The sequence below is a fragment of the Pongo abelii genome, chromosome 18 (assembly GCF_028885655.2).
Source record: "Pongo abelii isolate AG06213 chromosome 18, NHGRI_mPonAbe1-v2.0_pri, whole genome shotgun sequence".
NCBI lineage: Eukaryota > Metazoa > Chordata > Mammalia > Primates > Hominidae > Pongo > Pongo abelii.
Genome location: NC_072003.2, coordinates 59241377 through 59263604, shown reverse-complemented (window position 1 = coordinate 59263604; position 22228 = coordinate 59241377). Strand labels below are relative to the sequence as shown.

Here is a 22228-nt window from a genome sequence, read left to right as displayed (position 1 = left end):
GTGTCTGCTAAGAGTTCACTCTCTGCTTCCAAGATAGCACCATTTTGCTGTGTCCTCAAATGGCAGATGAGATAGAATGGCAAGAAAGAGATGAACTCTTTTCCTAATGCCCTTTTATAAGGACACCAATTCCATATATGAGAGCAGAGCCCTCAGGGCTTAATCACCTCTCAAGGGCATCACCTCAATACTATTATCTTGGGTATTAAATTCCAACATATGCGTTTTGGAGGGACACATACATTCAAACCATAATGGCAATAATAGTAGCAAAATATTGCATGTGAATAAGTGAAATGAACAGCATTAATGTCACAATGAATAAGAGGGAAGAATTGGGAATACTAAGTGCAGGATAACTTTTAAATATATTTTGTCTTTATCCCATATTTCTGGCACAAAGCTCCTAAAATCTTGGAATTTTCTGAGTGATAGGGGTTATCTTTTGTTATTCATAACAAGCCCCTTAATATTGTTGATGTCAATTTTTCCCTACTTGATCTCTAGATTCAACAAAATTTCAAGCACAGTCCCGGCATGCTATTTAGAGATTCTGAAGGTTACATGGAAAGAAAAAGACCCAGTGTAGCCAACATAATACTAAAGAATAGAAAAGATGGAATAGTCACACTACTATATTTCAAAACTTACTATGAAGCTATAGTAATCAAAACAGCATGGCATTGGCAAAAGAATAAATAAATGAAACAGAGTAAAAATCTCATAAGTACATCTATATAAACATAGTCAACTTATTTTTCTCAAGGACACAAAGGAAACTTAATTGAGAAAGGCTAAACTTTTCAAGAAATGATTCTACAACAATAGAATGTCCAAATTAAAAAAAAAAGAACCTAGAAAACACAGGCCTTACACCTTACCCAGAAAATTAACTAAAAATGGATCATAAACCTAATGTGTAGGTATAACATTTGTAGAAGAAAAAATAGAAAATTTATAAGATCATGGGTTTAGTGATGAGTTTTTAGATATAACATCTAAAGCACAATAAATACAAAAAATTATAAGCCCATCTTAAAATTTAAACTTTTAAATTTTTTAATTTTCTGCTGTGTGAGTGACACTGTTATAAAAAGACAAGCCACAGACTGGGAGAAAATACTTGTGAATACATAACTGATAAAGATCTTCTATCCAAAATATATAAAAACTCTTAAAACTAAGAAAACCACCCAATTTAAAAATAAGCAAAATATCTGAAGATACCTTGCTAAAGAAAATGTATATACAGCAAGTAAACAAATAAAAAGAAGTTCAACATCTTTTGTTATTAGATAAATGCAGATTATAACAAATGAGATACTACTACATGACTATTAGAAAGAGAAAAATCTTTAAAAAATGACAATGTCAATTGCTGGTGAGGATGCAGAACAACAAAAGAAGGCCTCATTCATTGCTAGCAGGAATGCAAATGATGCAGCCACTTTGGAAGACAGTTTGACAGTTTTTTATAAATCTAAATATTGTCTTACCATACAATCCTGGATTCATGCCCCTGGTATTACCCAACTTCTTTAAAATTTATGTCCACAGAAGAACCGGTATGCAAGTGTTTAGAGATACTTTATGATAATTATAAAAAACTAAAAACAATCAAGATGCCCTTTAATATGTGAATGGATTAACAACCTATGGTACATTCATGCAATGGTATATTATTCATTTATAAAAAGGGATGTGCAATCAAATCACTCAAAGACCTGGATGAATTTTAAATGCATATTGCTAATAATAATGTATGAAGACACTTATATGCTCTTCTAGCAAAAGTAAAACTATAAAGATGGTAAAGAGATCAGCTGCTGGCATAGATCAGAAGGTGAGGGGAGAATATGAGAAGCACAGGATAATGTTTGAAGTGCTGAAACTATTCTGTACAATAATGTAATACTGAATACATGACACTAAACTCCCCAAACCCATAGAACTATAGCGTATAAAGAGTGAATACTATATATATATAGTGAGATTGGGGATCCCAAAATGGAAGGCAGGATGTGATGAAAAAATCTTATTGTTTTACAAGTATATGAAACAGTTTTACTTAAGGTGTTGAGGAAATAAAGTACTAACAACTTTGGAATTGAAAGTAATATGTAAGGGTAAAGACAAAAGAAATTATATATAAGTGTGGCATTATAGTCAGTAAAGTTGTTCCCCACATGAGTATGTGTTAACAATTCTGAAATCATTATACACATATAATGAAACTGAGAAATTACCTAAATGATGGCAGATGGTGAGAGTTTTCTTACTGTTGGAGCAGAAAGTAACAAATAAGAGGATAATGCTAGAATGATCTATGTAGTAATAAATTAGAGTTGGTGACTCAGCAGTGATACAAATGCAGTTTAACAGATCAGTTTAGCAGTGATATATCAGTTTAGTGGTGATACGTATAGTTAAAATTACAAATATATATAGGCATGCATATATGTATGGGCTAGTGTAATCACCTATCGTTGCTCTGTTGGCTAAGAAATCCTAGAAAAAGCAATCCAGTAGCAATGAGCTCACTAAGTACCCAGATCTTGGTTACTAATGCCATATTGAAATAAAAGGAATGTGGCTCCTTGAAGAAATGGCTTATTCTAGAACTAGATTAGAAAATATAGTAGATGGAGCATCCTATAGTGCTAGAAAATAAACAAAATGCTAAAAACAAAACAAAACACAAAAACCCATAATGAAGGAGTTGCATTAAAGGGACATCGTAGTAAAGTGGAAGAGCTTCCAATGGCCAAATTTGAGCAAGACAATAAATAAAGAAGTAATAACTATAACCTAATACATAAAACAAGTATCCATGGGTCTTTACTGACATAAATCAATAAATGATTGAAAACAAACAAATAAATTGAAAAGAATAGAAATATCTTTGATCCAAACAAAGATATTGATCCAAATACTTTGTGGAGATACTTCACCCTGAAAGAAACAAGTATAACTTTCCACTCCTAAGTAGAAACTGTATATAATGACTTCCTTCCAAAAAGAAGAGTGTGGAAAGAGAATAGAAAAGTGTAACTTTATAGTGAAGAAATATGACAAGCATTACCTCAGCCAAAGTGATCAAGGTCAACATCGACTGTGATAAGTCATGTTGATACTATGTATTGTGATTTGATGATAGGATTTGGTATCATCTGATAATAATATGATTTGATGATAATGCCATTTTACTTGTGATCATCCTCCTTAAAACCTGTAAGTACCATCTAATTGTGATAAAAAGCATCAATCAAATCTTATTTGAGTGGCAGTCTACAAAATACCTAACCATTACCTATTAAAACTGTCAAGGTCTTCAAAAATAAGAAAAGTCAAAGAAACTTTTGCAATTCAGAGGATGCTATAGAGACTAAGTGCAATGTGGTATCCAGAGTGGACTCCTATAACAAAAAAGGCCTCAGAAAACCACGAAGGAAATATTAATTAAATATGGATTTTAATTCATAATAAAGCATTAATATTGTCTCATTTATTATAACAAACTATACAAATGTAAGTTAGAAGATACTGAGTTTGGGTAATAAAGGAGCTCTCTGTACTGTTTTTGCAATTTTTCTATAAATCTAAAACTTTTATAAATAAAAAGTTAATTTGAAAAAGAATGTAGCATCGTATCTGAGTTTTAACCAATATTAAACAATAATAACAACAATAAAAACAAAAGCACCACAATGACAGTGGCAGAAAACCAACTTTATGATCCAGATTGAGTTAGTCTTGAAGAAACAATAATTTTCTTTCATAGGTACAAACACTGCTAATACAACATGCACCTCATTTTCATTTAGTGTTTGGGCCTATTTAGTTTGGAGACAAAAATGTTGACATAAATAAATGTGATCCTAAAATATACAGAAGAGCGAACTATGGGACTTGGCATTTCTTCAAAAAGTTGTACAAATGCCAACAGATATATGAAAAGATTTTCAATGTTACTAATCATCAGGGAAATGCTAATCAAAACAGCAATGAAATATCACTTCATATTGGTTAGGATGGCTAGCACACACACAAAAATAACATAAAGACAACAAGTGTCGGTGAGGATGTGAAGAAATTGGAACCCATATACACCATTGATGGGAATGCAAAATGGTGTAGGTGCTTTGGAAAACAGTATGGATGTTCCTTAATGAATTAAAAATAAAACTACCATATGATCCAGTAGTCCCACTTCTTGGTATTTATCTAATAGAATTGAAATCAAGATCTCAAAGAGATACTAGCACTCTCATGTTCATTGCAACAGTATTTGCAATGGCCAATATGGGGAAACAAGTAAGTGTCCACTGATGGATAAATAAAGAAAGTGTGGCATACACATAAAATGGAATATTCTTCGGCATTAAAAAAGAAGGAAATCCTGTAATAGGTGACAACATGGATTAACTTTGAGAACATTGTGCTAAGTGAAACAAGCTAGTCACAGAAGAATAAATACTGCATGATTCCACTGATGAGAGTTATCTAAAAGAGCCACGCTTATAGAAATAGAGGATTGTGGTTGTCAAGAGCTAGCGGGAGCAGAAAATGAATAGTTGCTAATCTATCTGCAGAAAGCTTCAGTTATGCAACATGTAGTTCTGAAGTTCTGTTGTATTGCATTGTGCCCGAAGATAATAATTCTGTATTGCACACTTAAAAATCTTTTAAAGGTAAAGTTAGGTATTCTTATTATGCTAAAATAATGTTTAAGAAAAGTATAAAATATGCTCTGTGGCATTGTATGCTCAATTCACCAGATGGATAAATATTTTTTCTTAGAAATATATATTTAAATGTGTTAAACAGGTATTTCAGCACCTAAATGAATTTTACAGATATTTGAAATGACAAAGCATTACTTAATGTAAATTTCAGCTACATTTTATTCCTAAGTACATCAGTCTTTATCATGGTTTACAAAGTATTTCTGGCTCTCCATTTAATCTAACAGTAGGATTGTGTTTCTCTACTTCATGAAGTTAATATGGCCATATGACTTTCAATGACCAATGTAACCTGGATGGAAATAATGTGTTTGACTTCTAAGTGGAATGCAAAATTTCCCATATTTAATGTTTCTGCCTTTGCAATCATGAGAGTATAGCCAGACATCGAAATTACTTTACAGTGGGTCTCCGAATGAGGGTGTTGTAGAACTAAGCCCATCAACTACCCTGTGCAGTTAATGTACTATGAACAAGAAGTAAAGCTGTGTCATTTTAACCTACTGACATTTTTAGGGCTGTTTGTTATGACAGCATAATATAACCTATTCTAATACATTTGTTATTACATTTATATCTTTTTCTAAAAAAGAAGAAACACATAGCTCATATTTTCCAAAGCCACATGAGAATGAATAAAATATCAAATATTGAATGCATATAATTTAACATGGAATGATATGATATGCTCTTTTCCTTCAAAAAAAATCATTTCACCAGATTAGAGGGCATGTAATAGTCATCTGTCAACAAGTTGTCACTTTGCTCATGTTAAAAGAAAGTTATTTTTTAAAATCCTTTGATTTAAAATGTTTCATTATTAATTTTACCCAGAATCCTATCTGCCATGCTGTTATGACACCAATCAAAAATTAAAAAATTATACCGATCAAAAATAGAGATATGATAACTTGACAGCTGAAGACATTTACCTTTTAAGACTGATAAAAGTTCAAAAAGTTGAAAAGTACATTTGAAAAAAGGCACACTCTCTGCAATAAATATCACATTTCTGAAAGAGAATTCACATTGCCGTTTGCATACTAGGTATGCCAATATAAATCACATTTGAATGAAATAAGACCATATGAATTGGAAATGTCTGTTTCCAGTCCCTTTACTGTCAGGTGAATCTGTATGACACGCTCTGCCAATAAAATGTGAGTAAAATTGATATATATTATTTTGATGTATGAGGAACTATAAAGCTTATGCTCGATTTCTTAGAATCCTTTCCCAGCTCTGCAATCAAAGAAACCACATGTTTTAGGTAGGGCAGGTGAAATATGGCAGCATCTTTGTCAGTGCTGCACTATTTCTTGTGGTTCCTTTATACTCTGCTAATACCTTAGTGAATTACCTCTTTATGAAACATTCCTTGAATTACACTAATTTCAATATCCAATCTGTTACTTGCTGGGCCCCTGACTGATATTGAATTAGGCCAGGTCCAAGAGTTTTATGTAGAAAACAAACCCCCATATTCACCAATCTATGATAAATATATAACTTTAAGAAGAAATATTCCTGATATATTAAGCCACTAAAATGTGGGGATTATTTGTTAAGACTCTGTAAACCTAACCTATCCTGACAAATACACATATCAAACTAGATAATGAATGATTCATATGCACCTGCTCTTCTAAGAAATTCTCCCAGGAGAAACTGATAAGAGAGTGGACATTGAAGAAAGAAAAACAAAAAGGGGATAGAATTTTAGGATGCTGGATACTAAGTAGGTCTGCTAAAAAAGAAAAAAATAATAATTTTAAGATGCATTATCCTGATTTATCAGAGGGAGCTCTGGAATATAAGTGACATCTCAGAGTTTGCCTGCAAATGAGACGAGAGTTTCAGTTTCATGATGACCATTCCTTGATAATTATAAGGTTTTTTAAATACCTCTACGTGTGGGCAAAGGCTCTATCTTAGGTTGTTTTCTGCTATATTTGCAAAATATACGGAAACAGAAATTTATTTAGTTCACGGTTCTACAGGCTGCCAGCATCTGGCGAGGGTCATTCCATGGCCAAAAGCATCACATGGTGAGAGCACAAGCACAAAAGAGAAAATCAGAACAAATATATACTTTTTATCAGAAATCCACTTCCACAGTAAGTAACCGACTCCTGCAATAATGGCATTAATTCAATTATGAAGATGAACCCCTCAGAACATAATCACCTCTTAAACATGCTGCCTCTCAACTGTTACATTGGGGATTAAATTTCTAACACATGACCTTTCAGGGAATGCATTCAAACCACAGCAGGCTCAAAGGGTAGTTTTCAAAAAATGTGCTCAAAAACAGGTAAGGGTAAAAGGAGCCTAATGGAGTTTAGTATATAATAGCATAAGCAGTGTCTGCTAGAAAAACTTTCAAAACAGAGCACTTCATCATTCAACATTAGTTATTATAGTATATCACATATAATTAGAAGGAGGAAGATCAATGTTTATATTTATAAATATCACAAAAAATTAAAATAGATGGCCTCAACATAACTAAAAATTGAGTACATATAATTTTCAAAGCTTTCCATTTTATTATATAAACTGGGAAAAATTTTTATTTTCCATTTTACTATATAAACTGGGAAAAATTCATTATTAATTCACTTCTTATATTTTAAGTTACTTTCTCCAAATATTGAAGAGAGAACAGTATCTGGTACTTTATATCCAAGAAATGTTATTATTTCTTTAAAGAAATATTCAGTGTGGGACTACTATATGCCATGGGGAATACAACAATAAATATAACAAATTCTAGTTCTTTCAACAGCTTACATTCTAATGGTAGAGACAAAAAATATAAACAAATAAAGCTATAATACATCACTATGTGGTAAATAGTGTTATTCAGAAAATATTAGCAGGAAAAGAGGATAGCCAGTAAAAAGGAGTGGTTCTTTTAGATAGTGAGGTCATAGTAAGTTGCTATAACCAAATAACTTTACCTCAGGAACCTTAGTGAATTGAGGGAATGAGTCTTGAAAATATGTAAGAGAAAAGTATTCCAGGTAGAAGATGTAACAAAGTAAATGTTCCCAGAGCCTCAAGCTGTTTTATTATGCTAGAAGACAATGAAGGCCAGTGTTCTGGTTATGGCTAATGGAGGGAGAAGGGAAATATTGGAAAATACAATTGAAGAGGTAACTAAGGCCAGACGATATAGAGTTCTGTAGGCCAAGGTAAGATCTGTGTGTGTGTGTGTGTGTGTGTGTGTGTGTGTGTGTGTGTTTTGTTATTGTTTTTACTTTTAGTTTTGATTCAGTGAAGCCATTAAAAGATCATGAACACATGTGTGCCATTAATTCTAGACATGAACAAGGAACAAGGACTGAACTTAATCTCTCATTGTAAACAGCTAGAAAACTATATATAAAATGTAAAACAAATGTTTTTGCACATTGGAAAGAAGGTAGCACATTTTCCAATGTGCTATGGAGCATATGATCCCTGAAAGAAAGGAAAAATGAGTTGAGTCCTACATTTGCCCTTGACTTCTAGACTGGATGCTTTATCTAGGCTGTAGCGCAGAGATTGGAAACACAAACAGAACCAGGCAGTCTCACTGAATTCAGTACATGGAGACCAGAATTCAGTGAGGCTTAGCTGGCTAAAAGTAGCAGGGAAACATTCTAGAAAGAAAGAAGTATGCAGTAACAAGAAATCTATAGGAGGGTTTCTTTAAGTCTCTACTTAATACTTGCTTATATATGCATAATATGAAACTCCACAAGTCTTAGACAAAAATATCATGAAGTTGTAAGATAAAAATTTGGCAAAGTTCACACCAGGCAAGGAGTTGTTTAAAGTCTAACCAGCCAGAAGGTATTGTCCTTGGTGATCAGCCAGGACATCTGGTGGAAGCTTCAGCAGAGTCCTATTTTTTAATTATGGTTCATTATCCCAGGAGTAAAGACTACCCCAGATATACACTACAAAAACTTAAAACAGGCCTCAAAGTCATAAAATCTATCCAAAATAATTTAATTGCCAAGTAAACTGCCAAACGGCAGCAGAAGATTAATAAGGCCCAATCTCTAATCAAAATATTCATACATGCCAAAAAGCAAGAAAAAATAATGCATTACCAAGAAAAAATATTTAATAAAAATAAACAAAGAAATAATGGAAATAATGAGAGAAAATGATATTAAGATAGCTATTATGACTATAAAGAAGCATTTAATTAAAAATATGAAGACATGAGAGAAATTGATAATATAAAAAAATGCTACTTCCATAGAGTAAAACAATAATATCTAAAATTAAGACACTATTAGATGTGATAAATAGCAGATTAGACACTGTAAAACAAAAATAACGATGAACTTCAAAGCACAGCAATAGAATCAAACCAAAAGAAGGAGAAAACAAAAGATTAGAAAGAATAAAAAGAGTTTTCATGATGTGCAAGTTATATTCAATAGCCTAATATATATAAATGGTCTCCTAGAGAGAACAGGGAGACTAAGGAGACAAAAATATCTGAAAAAGTTGTGGCTGAAAACGTTTCAAATTTGATAAAAAATTATAAGGCCATGGATCTACAAAGCTCAATGAACTCAAACAGAATAAACACATACACAAACATGTCTGGCCATTACATGCGAATTAAATTGCTGAAAACAATCAACGAAGAGAAATATATCAAAAGCCACTTAATACCCCAGAGTCAGATCTGCAGACTTTAGTTCACTGTGTATCCTGAAGCAGCCTTTCAACTCAGTTCCATCAACTCTCAGCCATGGTGCAGGGCCTGTCCTGCCCACTCAAGGACCCACAAAATGACTTGGTGAGAATCCTGTCATGGACCAGGTATGAGTTATCCATGTATGCTCTAGGAAACAGGCCCATCATCTGAAGACCTAACTGTAGACCACAAAATAGATCTGTGTCCTAGCACCAGCTTTATTAGCTAAGATCCTGAAGGAAGTCCCATCTTCCCAGGAACCAAGAAAAATCCATGTTGCCTGAGTCCCTGGTAACAGGCCCACCAACACTGAACCCCACTGCAGACTCAGTGACAGCCATGTGACCTACCTTTAACTCTTCTTGTCAGAGATTGCAGAGGCAATCCCATTAGCCTTGGGACCTGACAGAAGAAAAAAACCTTCACCTTCCAAAACCAGTCTTTAAGGATTAAAAGATGTTTGCTCCTTCAAAAGTACAGACACTGATGTAAGGCCACACATCATGAAGAACCTGATAAACGTGACACCACCAAAGCAAGCTATTAAAGCCTCAGTATTTGACCCTAAAGAAATGGAAATCTGTTAATTACCTGACAAATAATTCAAAATAATTACCTTTAAAAGGCTCAGTGAGATGCAAGAGAACACAAATAGACAAACAAGATCAGAAAAATAATACATCAAGTATAAAAAGTTTGATTAAAAAATAGCAACCCTAAAGAGAACCAAACAGAAATACTGGGGATAAATAATACAATGAATGAACTAAAAAGTACAATAGAGAACTTCAATAGTAATAGGCAGAATCAGGAAAAAAATAAACAGTGAACTCAAAGACAAGTCATTTAATATTAGCCAGTGGGAGCAACAACAACAACAAGAATGAAGAAAAATAAGGAGCTTATTGAACAACATACCACATACCAGGACTTAATCACAAAGAAATGATTACCAATAATAAGTAAGGAGATTGAATCGATAATCAAAAATCTCTCATCAAACAAAGAATATAGCCTGATGGCTTCCATGACTGAATTCTACCAAACATTTAAATAATATAAATTTTTCTCAAATTCTTACAAAAAATTGAAGAGGAGAGAACACTTTCAAATTTATTTTACAAGGCCAGTATTACCCTGATAACAAAGTCAGATAAGGACACTGTAAGAAAAGAACATTATAGCTAATATTCCTTCTAAACATAGACACAAATATCCTCAATAAAATGGTAGCAAATTAAATTCAACAGCACATTAAGGGATCATTTGCCATGATCAAATGGGATTTATCCGTAGAATGCAAGGATGGCACAACATTTGCAAATCAATAAACACAATATACCACATTAATTTAATAAAGGTAAAAATCATATGATCATCTCAATATGTGCAGAAACATTTGTCAATATTCAAGATCCTTTTATAATAAAAACACTCAACAAATTAGATATAGAAGGAATGTACCTCAACATAACAAAGATCATATATGATAAATCCATAGCTAACATCATACTCAATGATGAAAAGCCAACAAGGATGTCCCCTCTCACTACTTCTATTTAACATATTATTGAAGGTTCTAGTCTGAGCAATTAATCAAGAAAAAATAAAATATCTCCTTACTTATTATCTAAATTGTAAAGGCAGAAGTAAAATTGACATGCTCTTATATAGAGAAAACAAAAAGCTCTTTGAATAAATGAATTATAGCAAAGTCATAAGGAAAGAAATTAACATTCAAAAATGAGTATCCTTTCTCTATGCTGACAACAAACTATGAGAAAAAATAAATTATAGAAACGTCCCATCTACAATAGCATCAAAAGCAATAAAGGACTTAAGATTAAATTGAAACAATTAAGTGAAAGATCTATACACCAAAACATAAGACACCGATGAAATAAATTGACGAAGACAAATCCATGAAAAAATCCTATTCTTATATAATGGAAGAATTATTGTAAAAATATCCATACTACCTAAAGCAATCTACAGGTTTAATTCAATCCCTATCAAAAATTTAATGACTTTTTTCACAGAAATTTAAAAAAATCTTAAAAATCATAAGGAACCACAAAAGACCCTGAATAATAAAAGCAATATTAAGTAAAAAAAAAATTTGAAGGAATCATCTTTCAGATTTTAAATTATATTACAAAGATACAGTAATCAAGACAGTATGGTACTGGCATATAAATGGACACATAGACTAATGGAACAGAGAGCCTAAAAATAAATTCACACATATAATGCACATATAGGGGATGGTAGGGAAAGCAGAGATATTGGTCAAAGAGTACAAACTTTGTTATAAGATGAGAAAGTTTCCCAGCAAGCACATGTACAGCATACTAGGAATAACACAGCAAGGATACGGCTTGTCTGCCAACTGTGGCCCCTGCCTGAGTGAGTCCTGTGGACTAGAACACTCAACGAAGGAAACAGTGGCATGGAGACAGTAATAAATGGTGAAGGGATAACTGTTTAGCCATATGCTGAAGATTGAAACTCTCTTTACACCTTATACAAAAGTCTTTCTTATACCACACACAAAAATCAACTCAAGATGGATTAAAGGCTTAAATGTAAAACCTACAACTATAAAAACTGTAAAAACCTACAAGTAAAACATAACCTAGGTATTACAATTCTGGACATAAGACCTGGCAAAAATTTCATAAGGAGAAAGCCAAAACAATTGCAACAAAAACAAAAATTGACAAATGGGACATAATTAAAGAGCTTCTGCACAGCCAAAGAAACTGTCAGCAGAGTAAACAAACAACCTACAGGATGGCAGAAAATTTTTGCATACTATGAATCTGACAAAGGCCTAATATCCAAAATCTGTAAGGAACTTAAACAAATTTACAAGCAAAAAACAAATAAGCCCATTCAAAAGTGGACAAAGGACATGAACAGACACTTTTCAAAAGAAGACCTACATGCAGCCAATAAGCATACAAAAAAATGCCCAACATCACTAATAATTAAAGAAATGCAAATCCAAACCACAATGAGATACCATCTCACACCAGTCACAATGGCTATTATTAAAGTTTGTGAAGAAAAAGGAATGCATATACACTGTTAGTGAGAATATAAATTAGTTCAGCCATTGTGGAAAGCAATTTGGCAATTTCTCAAAGAACTTAAAACACAAATACCATTCGATCTAGCCATTATTGGGTATATACCCAAAGGAATATAAATCATCTGTCATAAAGACACATGCACATGTATGTTAATCACATAATTATTTACAATAGCAAAGACATGGAATCAACCTAAGTGTCCATCAATGGTAAACTGGAAGAAAATATGGTATATACCACGAAATATGGTATATACCACGAAATACTATGTAGCCATAAAAAATAAAATCATGTTCTTTATAGCAATATAGATGGAGTTGGAGGGCATTATTCTAAGCAAACAAAAGCAGGAACAGAAAACCAAATATTGCATGTTATCACTTATAAGTGGGAGATAAACACTGAAATAATATGCACACAAAGAAAAGAACAGCAGATACCAGGGCCTAGTTGAGGTTGGAGTGTGGGAGGTGGGTGAGGATCAAAAAACTACCTGTTGCAGTCTATGCTTATTACCTGGCTGAATAAATAACCTGTATACCAAACCGCTGCAACATGAAATTTACCTATATATCAAACCTGCACATGCATTCCTGAACTTAAAACAAAAGTTAAAAAATATGAGGAAGTTCTGAGGATCTAACACAGAGCATAATGACTATACTACTCCAGCTTTATAAGTTGTTAAAGGTAATGCCTCTATTTCAGGTTTTTAAATATTTTAACCCATTCATCTATTAGTGGACATTTGAGTTGCTTCTAGTTTTGGGCTATTACAAATAAAGCTGCCATGAACATTCATGTATATTTTTTTGTATGGGACATTTACTTTTATTTCCCCTAGACAAATAATAATCAATGGGATGGTTATATGATAAGGTAGATGCATGTTCAAATTTCTAAGAAATTGCCAAAGTTTTGTATTATTTTTCATTCCCTTTATAGTATATGAGAGTTCTACTTCCTCCACATACTATATAACACCAGGTACGGTTAATATCGTTTCAATTTTAATATTTCTAATAGGTGAATAGTAATATCTCTTTGTGATTCTTATTTGCATTTCTTTCATGGGTAGTGATGTTGAACATCTTTTTATGTGCTTATGTGTCATCCTGTGTCTTACATGGTGAAATGTCCGATCAAATCTGTTTTCCATTTTTTATTTTCTGGTCATTTGTTTTGCTTTATATGTTATTTGGTTTTGAAATGTCTTTCGATGGTCCAGACAAAGTCTAAATAATCGAGTATATAATTTAAAAATATTTCCCCTAATCTATAGCTTGTATCTTAATGAGCTTGGCAGTGTCTTTTGAAAATAAGTTATTTTTTTATTTATACAGAGCATGTTTTTGATATTGTGTCCAAGAAATCTTTGACTAACCTAAGGTTTCAAAAAATTTTCTCTTGTATTTTTGTCTGGAAGTTTTATAGTTTTAGGAGTAAATAAATTTTGTAAGATTCAGATCAAAGTTGAAATTTCTGGCATATGGATATCCAATTACTCTGACACTATTTGTTGAAAAGACTATTTTTTATCTATTAAATTGACTTTGCAACTCTTCCAAAATCAATTTTCCATATATGTGTGGATCATTTCCTGGACTATTTAATCCATTTAATTGATCTGTTTGTCTATCACGATACCAATACCATACTGTCCTGATTACTCTAGCTTTATTATATATATTAAAATTGGGTGGTGGTAGTTCTCCAAATTTAATCTTTTATTTTTTAAAGTTGTTTGCCATCTTTAATTATTTGCACTTCCATATAAATGCTAAAGTCAGCTTCTTAAGCTCTCCAATAGTGCCTGCAAGGACTTTGTTTATGTTGAAACTATTAATCAGTTTGGAAAAATTTATCATCACAACCTCAACTCTTCAGACTAAAGAACATTATATATATATGTATATATATATGTGTATATATACATATATATGTATATACACATATATGTATACATATGTATATACATATATACATATATACACATACATATATACACATATATGTATATATATGTGTGTATATATATATCTCCACCTTTATTTAAATTATTCTTTAGTTTCTTTCTCAAAAGTGCTTTTAGTTTTTAGTATACATTTTTGTTAGATTTAGCCCTATTTCATATTTTTGATGCTACTTTACATAGTACTGTTTCCTAATTTTATTTTCTAATAGTTTTTACTAGTATATAGAAAAATAGACTTTTTAATATTGATCTTGTATCCTGTGATATTTACATATTCCCTTATTATTTGTAGCAAGGTTTTTTTGGTAGATTTGATAAGATTTTCTATACAAACACTGATGTAATCTACCAGAAAAACATAATTTTAGTTTTTTATGTATTTATGCTTTATTGCACTGGCGAGAACATTCAAAACAACGTTGAATACAATAAGTGGTAGGTAGAGGCATCATGTCTTCTTTCTAACCTAAGAGACAAAGAGTTCAACTTTTCACCACTAAGTATGTTAACTGTAAGTTTGTTTTAGATGACTGTTATCAGCTTGGAGGAAGTTTCATTCTATTCCTAGTTTTCTGAGAGTCATTGTCAGCAATGGTGTTGGGTTTTGATAAGCAGTGGTGTTGGATTTTGATAAACATTTTGGGGCATTATATTGAGATAATCATATAAGATTTTTTTAATTGTGTAAATATAATAAATTACATTTGTTGTATTTTGAATGTTAAACCAAACTTGCTTTACTAGAATATACTCCAGTAGAATATTTTAATCTTACAAATTTTGTTTTTATATTATCCATTCTCTATATACAGTTTTGAAATGATAATACCATTACACTGTTCATACATGCTTATTATAATAACTGCGTCATTTCTGGATCAGTTTTTGTCGATATTTTTGCATTACTATGAGTCATATTTTTCCATCTTTACATATCTGTTTATTTTTTATGGGATGTCAGATATTGTCATTTTTATGTATAATTGCCTATAATTTACATTCCTATAAATATTCGTGAGTTTTTGTTCTGGGATGCATTTTAGTACTAGCAAACAGTTTGATTTGTTTGAGATCATGATTTTTCTTTTGTTAGTTTTGTTTTGAAGTTTTGTTAGGTGGAAACAGATCAGTTGTGAAGATAGGGCTAGTTACTCTCCCACTATTAAGGGAAGTACCTGTAGATAATTTGACCTAATGCCTCATGAATTATGAGATTTTTCATTTTGGCTGGTGAAAATAAGCACTCTTCTTGACCCTGTGTGAGCCCTGAGTAACATTTTCTCTAGTCATTTCAGGTTATTCCTTCCTCACACATGCACAGATAAATACTGTCTTGCTGCAAAGAGAACATCAGAGTTCTCGCTTCATAGCTCTCCTATTTCTGTAACTTGTCCTGTGAAATCTATTGCCTTAATCTATTTTCTCCTACTATAACAGAATGACACAGACTGAGTAATTTATAAAGAAAAGATGTTTATTTGGCTCATGGTTCTGAAGGCTGCGAAGTCCAAGGTCCTGGTGGCATTTCCTGATGAGGACTTTTGTGCTGCATCAAAACATGGTAGGAAAGCTGAAGGGTAGGTGAATGTGTGCCAAACAGACCAAAACACAAAGGGTGACCTCGTTTTGCAATAGTTCACTCTTGTGGTAATTAAACCAGGTGATGAGAGCAAGTACTCACTTTCACAAGAATTAACCTAGTCCAGTGAGAGTGGTATTAATCTTTCTTAATTACCTAATCACCTCTCAAAGTCTCCATCTCTCAACACTGCCACACAAGGGGACCAAGTTTTCAACATGTGAATTCTGGAAGACCCATTCAAGCCATAGCACATATCCACACCTATCCATCTTGGTCTTTATGGACTCTTAGCTCCCTCTCCTCAACTCTTCTGGGAGACAGCAAGGAGTTTGACACCACTCTCCCTGAATTCTGCCCCTGCCAACACTGGAAACTGTCTCAATATAATAAGATAGGGCAATAGTGTGGCTCATTTCTTTTCCATCACTAGAGAGTCTTCTTTGCTGTCTCATGTTCAATCTTTTAAAAACCATTTGACTCATTCTATCCTACTTTTTTTTTAGTTTTTCAGATGGAAAGGTAAATTCAGTCCCTGATACTCTAGGACAACTTTACAACTCTTTCAAGTATTCCTTTTCTAATGGCTTTCCTTCTCTTCTCTCTCTCAGCTCTAGGGCTGAGATAATAATGGTGCATTATTACTAGCTATGAAGTTCTGGAAACAGTTCCTTCATTTAACTCTCCTCAAGTTGCCAAATTCACATTTCATCTAGTTTTTGCTTTACTTTGCTTTACAAGAAGAGGTGGAATCTCACAAGCAAGTGAAAGGCTTGTTTTCACAATGAAAACAAAATTACTACCAACCACCACAACCACAATAAATGCAAAAATTGTTCATCTATTGTCATACAGAAAAATATACATCATGTGGATTAAGATTAGGATGGGTTGATAGATTTATTGGTATAAATAAAAGGCAGTCCTTTATTGTTATAAATAAAAGGCAGTGCTTAACTTTCCTTAATGAAGAGCAAGATTATTAATTGTGAGAAAGAAAAGGGACAGCGAAGGTTTGAGAAACATGTTGTGGTCTAAAATAACCATCAGAGAAAATGCTAAAATTGTTTTACTATAGCAAGAGAATGTAGGACACTACATACACAGTGATATCTAAAGTATGAACATCCAAAGTCCCTTTTTTCATGATTCGTGAATTTCTAATACAAGAGATCTTTAAGAATTTAAGTCACAGCTGGAAATCCTGAGAAAAACAATATTTGATGGTTGGTCACATCGTGATTGAATTACATTTTTTTCTCTAGATGATGAAAGTGAAAAGATCACCAAGTCATCCATGACCCTAAACGTTTGGCTTTCTAGTACTTTGCTTCACTCACTGTATTCTAAATACGTTGACTTTTTATCCAGTTTTCCGAGCAGCATGCGAAACTTAACCCTATCCTGTTTTTGCTCATGCTGTTCCCTTTGCTTGTAATGCTCTTGTCCAGGGATATGGACTTCTAGTATTTAGTTTCCTGTTCACACATCACTCCTTTATAAGAGTAACTGTCATGTAAGCAATAGGAGATGGAAGCAGAAAGAGTAATGTTAAACTGAGAGATCTTTCTTACTTCCAAACCACACTGCAGACTTACTTATTTTTAAGAGCATATGACTATGTTAAATTATTATTTTGTCTATTTTTCAGCCTTCTCTACAAAGGATGATATAGAATAAATCTATTTTGGCCACTACTATACTGACTTCCCTTAGACAAGTGCCAAATATATGCTGGGTACTAAGCAAATAAATATGTGAAAGGAGAAGGTACAGAAAAAAAAAAAAAAACCTGGATTTCAACAAATGTCTCAAAAACTTTTTCTCAGTTTTTGGCCTTGGGTCACTTGCATTCTGTTTTGAATCTGTATAAATTAGTTTTCTTATTGGGAGTTAAAATGTTATCTAGTTTGCTCTTTGGGAAATAATGAAGTGAGATGAAATTGTGACGACATTTGGCCAATATGCCCTCTCTTGAGTTCTTCTAAGGAGATGTATACACAAGAATGAAGCAAGGCAGAGTAAAACTTTATGGGTGGCTGTCATTTGTCCCCAAATCCCTATGAAGAACACTAGTGATGTAGGCAGGAACAGCTGGAAAAAATCATTTTTTAATCTCCTTTGATGACCTATGTAAACCATAATAAAGAAGGCTAACAGTTGGTTTTTGTCAATTTTCACCTCAAAGAACAGACACAATTCTCAATTATTGGCATTGCAGAGAAAGAGAAAAGATTGGCCAAGAATACAACTGGTTGGGAAAATAAACATCAAAAGAAAATATGTTTATGACCTAGCATCATCATAGACTACAGCTACTATTTCCTTGCTTAGCTACTATTTTGAAAGAAAAATAATTTCCTAAGAGAAGGAAACTGCACCTTCACAAACAACAAAAAAAGAGATGTCTAGGTTTTCTTTCTATTGAAGCAAATGTTAACTCTTTAAACAGTGGAGGGATAATAATTTGGTGAGGTATGATCAAGGTTAACAATCACATGCATCTCTCTTTCTTATGTGATACAGAGGGTAAAAAATGGCCAATTGGTGAAAAAAATTAAAAAAAAGAATGGCTAGAACTTCTCCCAAAGAGGTAAGGCAACAGCTTTACTCAATGTTTCTTTTAATTATGAGATCACGAAATGACATAAGACAGAAAGTAAGAGATGATTAGTAATATGGGTCCAAGCTCCTCCCTCATAGGAAGAGGGTCGGGTCTCCCTAGTTTATGTGAATAAAGCAAGAGACTGAACATAAAAATAGGCAATGGTCAAGCCATTCATGACAATGGGAAAAACTCTTACTCACAATCTCTGCAATACCATTCCAGAAAGCCAGACCATAAGCTCTTTTTATTCAACCCAGAGTGGTTAGAACTTAGTTTTAAATCACAGCTTTCCTATTTTTGCCTCTGCTTTCAATGCAGGACCAATAAAAGAAAGCTAAATATACTCAAATAAATTATTCACATCAGAAGTTTCACGTCTAGTGAGTCCACCTCCAGCTTCTCTGTGCCAACAACTTCCAATCAAAGGATACCTGAAGCCTTCCATGTTTTTCACTATGAAGCTCTCCCAAACCCCTGCCAACTTTGAGTCTTTGCCAAACTCAAGTGATAGCAACTGACTCCCTGGCTATATAGCAAGCCCTGAATGAATAGCCTTTGACTGTCTTCATTTGGGTGGTCATCATTTATTTCTACAAAAGAGAGATCAAAATGGGACAACATGACCTTTATCCTCATACACAATGAAAAGTGTTAAATTGCTGTAACAGCATTCTATTTTCTAAAATAAGGTATTTCTTACCTTATTGGTAAGGACTGGTACCTTGAAAGTCCCTTAGATTTCCAATTAATCTTATAGCATAATATCTAACTTTAACCCCTGAATCATGGTAAGTTTAAAATCAAACAAATTCATACAAATAACTGTTTATGTTATTGCTGATAACAAAACGAGAGAACTCTACAGCTTTGTGTGTTGGGTTTCCTGTTTGTTTTCATTTTGTTTTGTTCGTAGGGTTTTACCATCACAAGACGAAGCAAGAGGAGATTGTATAGAGGCTGATACAGGAGATTCCTTCACAACTTTTCAGTCTGAGCACCACTAGCTTCTCAATGAGCAAGATGCTATAAAAGGTTCAGGAGAGAAAAAAATCCTCATTCCTTTGAACATAGTGCCTCTCTTATCTTCTACATCAATAGCTCCTGATCTCTAACCCCTTCGTAAAATATCATCCAAATTCCCATCTTTTCTATTTTCTATCACATTGGGAATGAATTCGTAGGCAATTGGGTTGCATTCTAAGTGATATGGAGACAGAGGTGCAGCCTCAGATCTTGTGAGAGGAACAATTTTAGGACAACCAAACTTTCTACTTGGGCAAAATGGGCCTCTTCTTAGCATACAGCTAGAAACTATGCTAAATGCTTTACTCACCTCATTTAATTTAATCCTCATACCAATTAAACTAAAGAGTAATGCCCTTTTAATGAAAATGTGGTTTACGTGAGAATGGGGAAGGTTTAGTGACTTTTTATCTGTAAGACTATGAGAGAGTAGAAGAGCTGATATGTGAAACCATATATCTCCTTGACCCCTCAAAACGGTACTCTTAATCAATACACAATGCATAAAAAATATTATTGGAAAAGGGCATGTTTCAGAGACATAGGCAACACAGTAACATATTTGTTTTTCAAATTTGAATCTCAGCTTATTATTCCTTAAAGCCTTCTTCCTGAGTAGTGGTAGCATTGTTGAGGACATAGGAACCTGATAATTGAGCTTCAATTTTGGCTTAGCATGCTCTGTTTTATTCTCACTCAATGGGAAATGAATTCAATCTGATCTGTTCATTGAAACACACTGTCACATTGATTGGGAACATAGATATTATTTCAAATGTTTTGAAAAGTGCAGAACCAGATACTTAGCCCAAATTTCCTAGAAAACAAAGCCTGAGGGAAAGCTTCAGGTATAATAGTGCCTGAGTTATATCCCCAGGGCAACAGGAACAAGGTTGAAAATTTACTGGGTTTGAGAAGGGCTGAAAGCAGATACAAGTGGTACATTACTGAATTGACAAGATCAGGACTACTTCAGATGTGTAGAGAATCACTGTGCTTCAGAAAGGTCTATGGGAAGAAGTAAGAAAGAGGAATTTATCTTCCAGCTCTTTCCCAGCTCCTGGACTCATTGGTCTAAGCTTGCCCCTGTAAGAAAGAAGAGCCCCAACCTTCCATACTCCCACAAACTGACCTCTCCAGAATGTGCAGTGCTGGGAAGAAGGCACTGGGAGAGTAGGAGAAGATACATAATCTGAGTCCCATGCACAAATTTCATGAAGTCTGTATTCAATATTCTGCCAACATTCCTGCTGATTATTTCCTAATGAATGAACTATATATGTAAATGAGATGTGTCATTTGAAAAACAAAATACAAGTGGTAGGATATATTTAACAAACTATATCCAAAAGTTATCCATCCTAGATCTGTTTGTCATCTATTAGTTTATTTAATTAATCCCATTCATTCACTCAGCATCTACTTATTGTTAGGCTTTGTTGTGGGATCTAGAATTAGAGCAGTGGACAAAATAGAAAAAAAAAATTCCTGTTTTTTTTACATTTTAATTTTAATTAATTTATGTTTTTGAGATAGGGTCTCACTTTGTCACCTAGGCTGGAGTGTAGCAGTGCAATCCCAGCTCACTGTGACCTCCAGCTTCAAGTGATTCTGGTGCCTCAGCCTCCTGAGCAGCTGGGATTATAGGCACACACCACCATGCCTGGCTAATTTTTTTGTATTTTTAGTAGAGACAGGTTTCACCATGTTGGCCAGGGTGGTCTCAAACCCCAATCTCAAATGATCTGCCTGCCTCGGCGTCCCAAAGTGCTGGAATTACAGGTGTGAGCTACTGCACCTGGCCAAATTCCTGTTATTTAGAGCTCAAGCTATTAAGATAGCTATTAGATACTGTCATCCAGTGATAAATCTTATGAAGAGAATAAGAGAGTACAATGCACAGAAGGGGAGAAAGAGTTAATGTAGATGGGTTTTGAGTCCTTAATGATAAGAAGGAGAGAGTCAAGCTAAACTGGGGGCATGGGCAGAGATGAACAGTTTTCAAGGGGGATCAAACCACAGGTGCAAAAATTCTACGGTGCCACGAAGCTGGTGTGTTCAAAGAAAAAAATAATAGCCCTTTTTAAGATTCTCCATTTTTCATTCTTTTTGCTAGCTGAGATGTGTAAAGTTTATATGGAAAATGATATCTACAGATACATTTCTAAGAATGTTATTGGGGGATGAAGGGAGCAGGTGGTGGAGTGCAGAGTATTCCTTTATTACCTCTAACAGGATAGCTGTGATATAAATGCAGGAGAAATCTCAAAAATACATCCATGGTTCCTAGAAGAAAAGTTATGCTAGGGTAAACCTTAATCAGCCATGAAGAGTGGCTAATTTCCAACCTCAGGGGTTTTAGTGAATAAAAAGTTATATGTTCATGAAAAAAGAAGAAAATTTTGGCCTTGGTCATATGAACAGATTTCTGACACAAAATTGTCCTTGTACCTAGAGGGTAAAACTTTGAAGCATAAGTCTTGTTCAATATTTAAACC

At 33.5% G+C, this 22228-nt stretch overlaps 1 long non-coding RNA gene across 1 annotated transcript in view; it reads left to right on the top strand.

Annotated features, from left to right (window-relative positions):
• Positions 1-7711: 7711 nt before the first annotated feature.
• LOC129050823 (uncharacterized) overlaps positions 7712-22228 on the top strand; it is a 45907-nt gene continuing 31390 nt past the window's right edge. The window contains exon 1 of the long non-coding RNA XR_008514649.1: positions 7712-7942. This is a non-coding gene — a long non-coding RNA (uncharacterized LOC129050823). The remainder of the gene's footprint in view (positions 7943-22228) is intronic.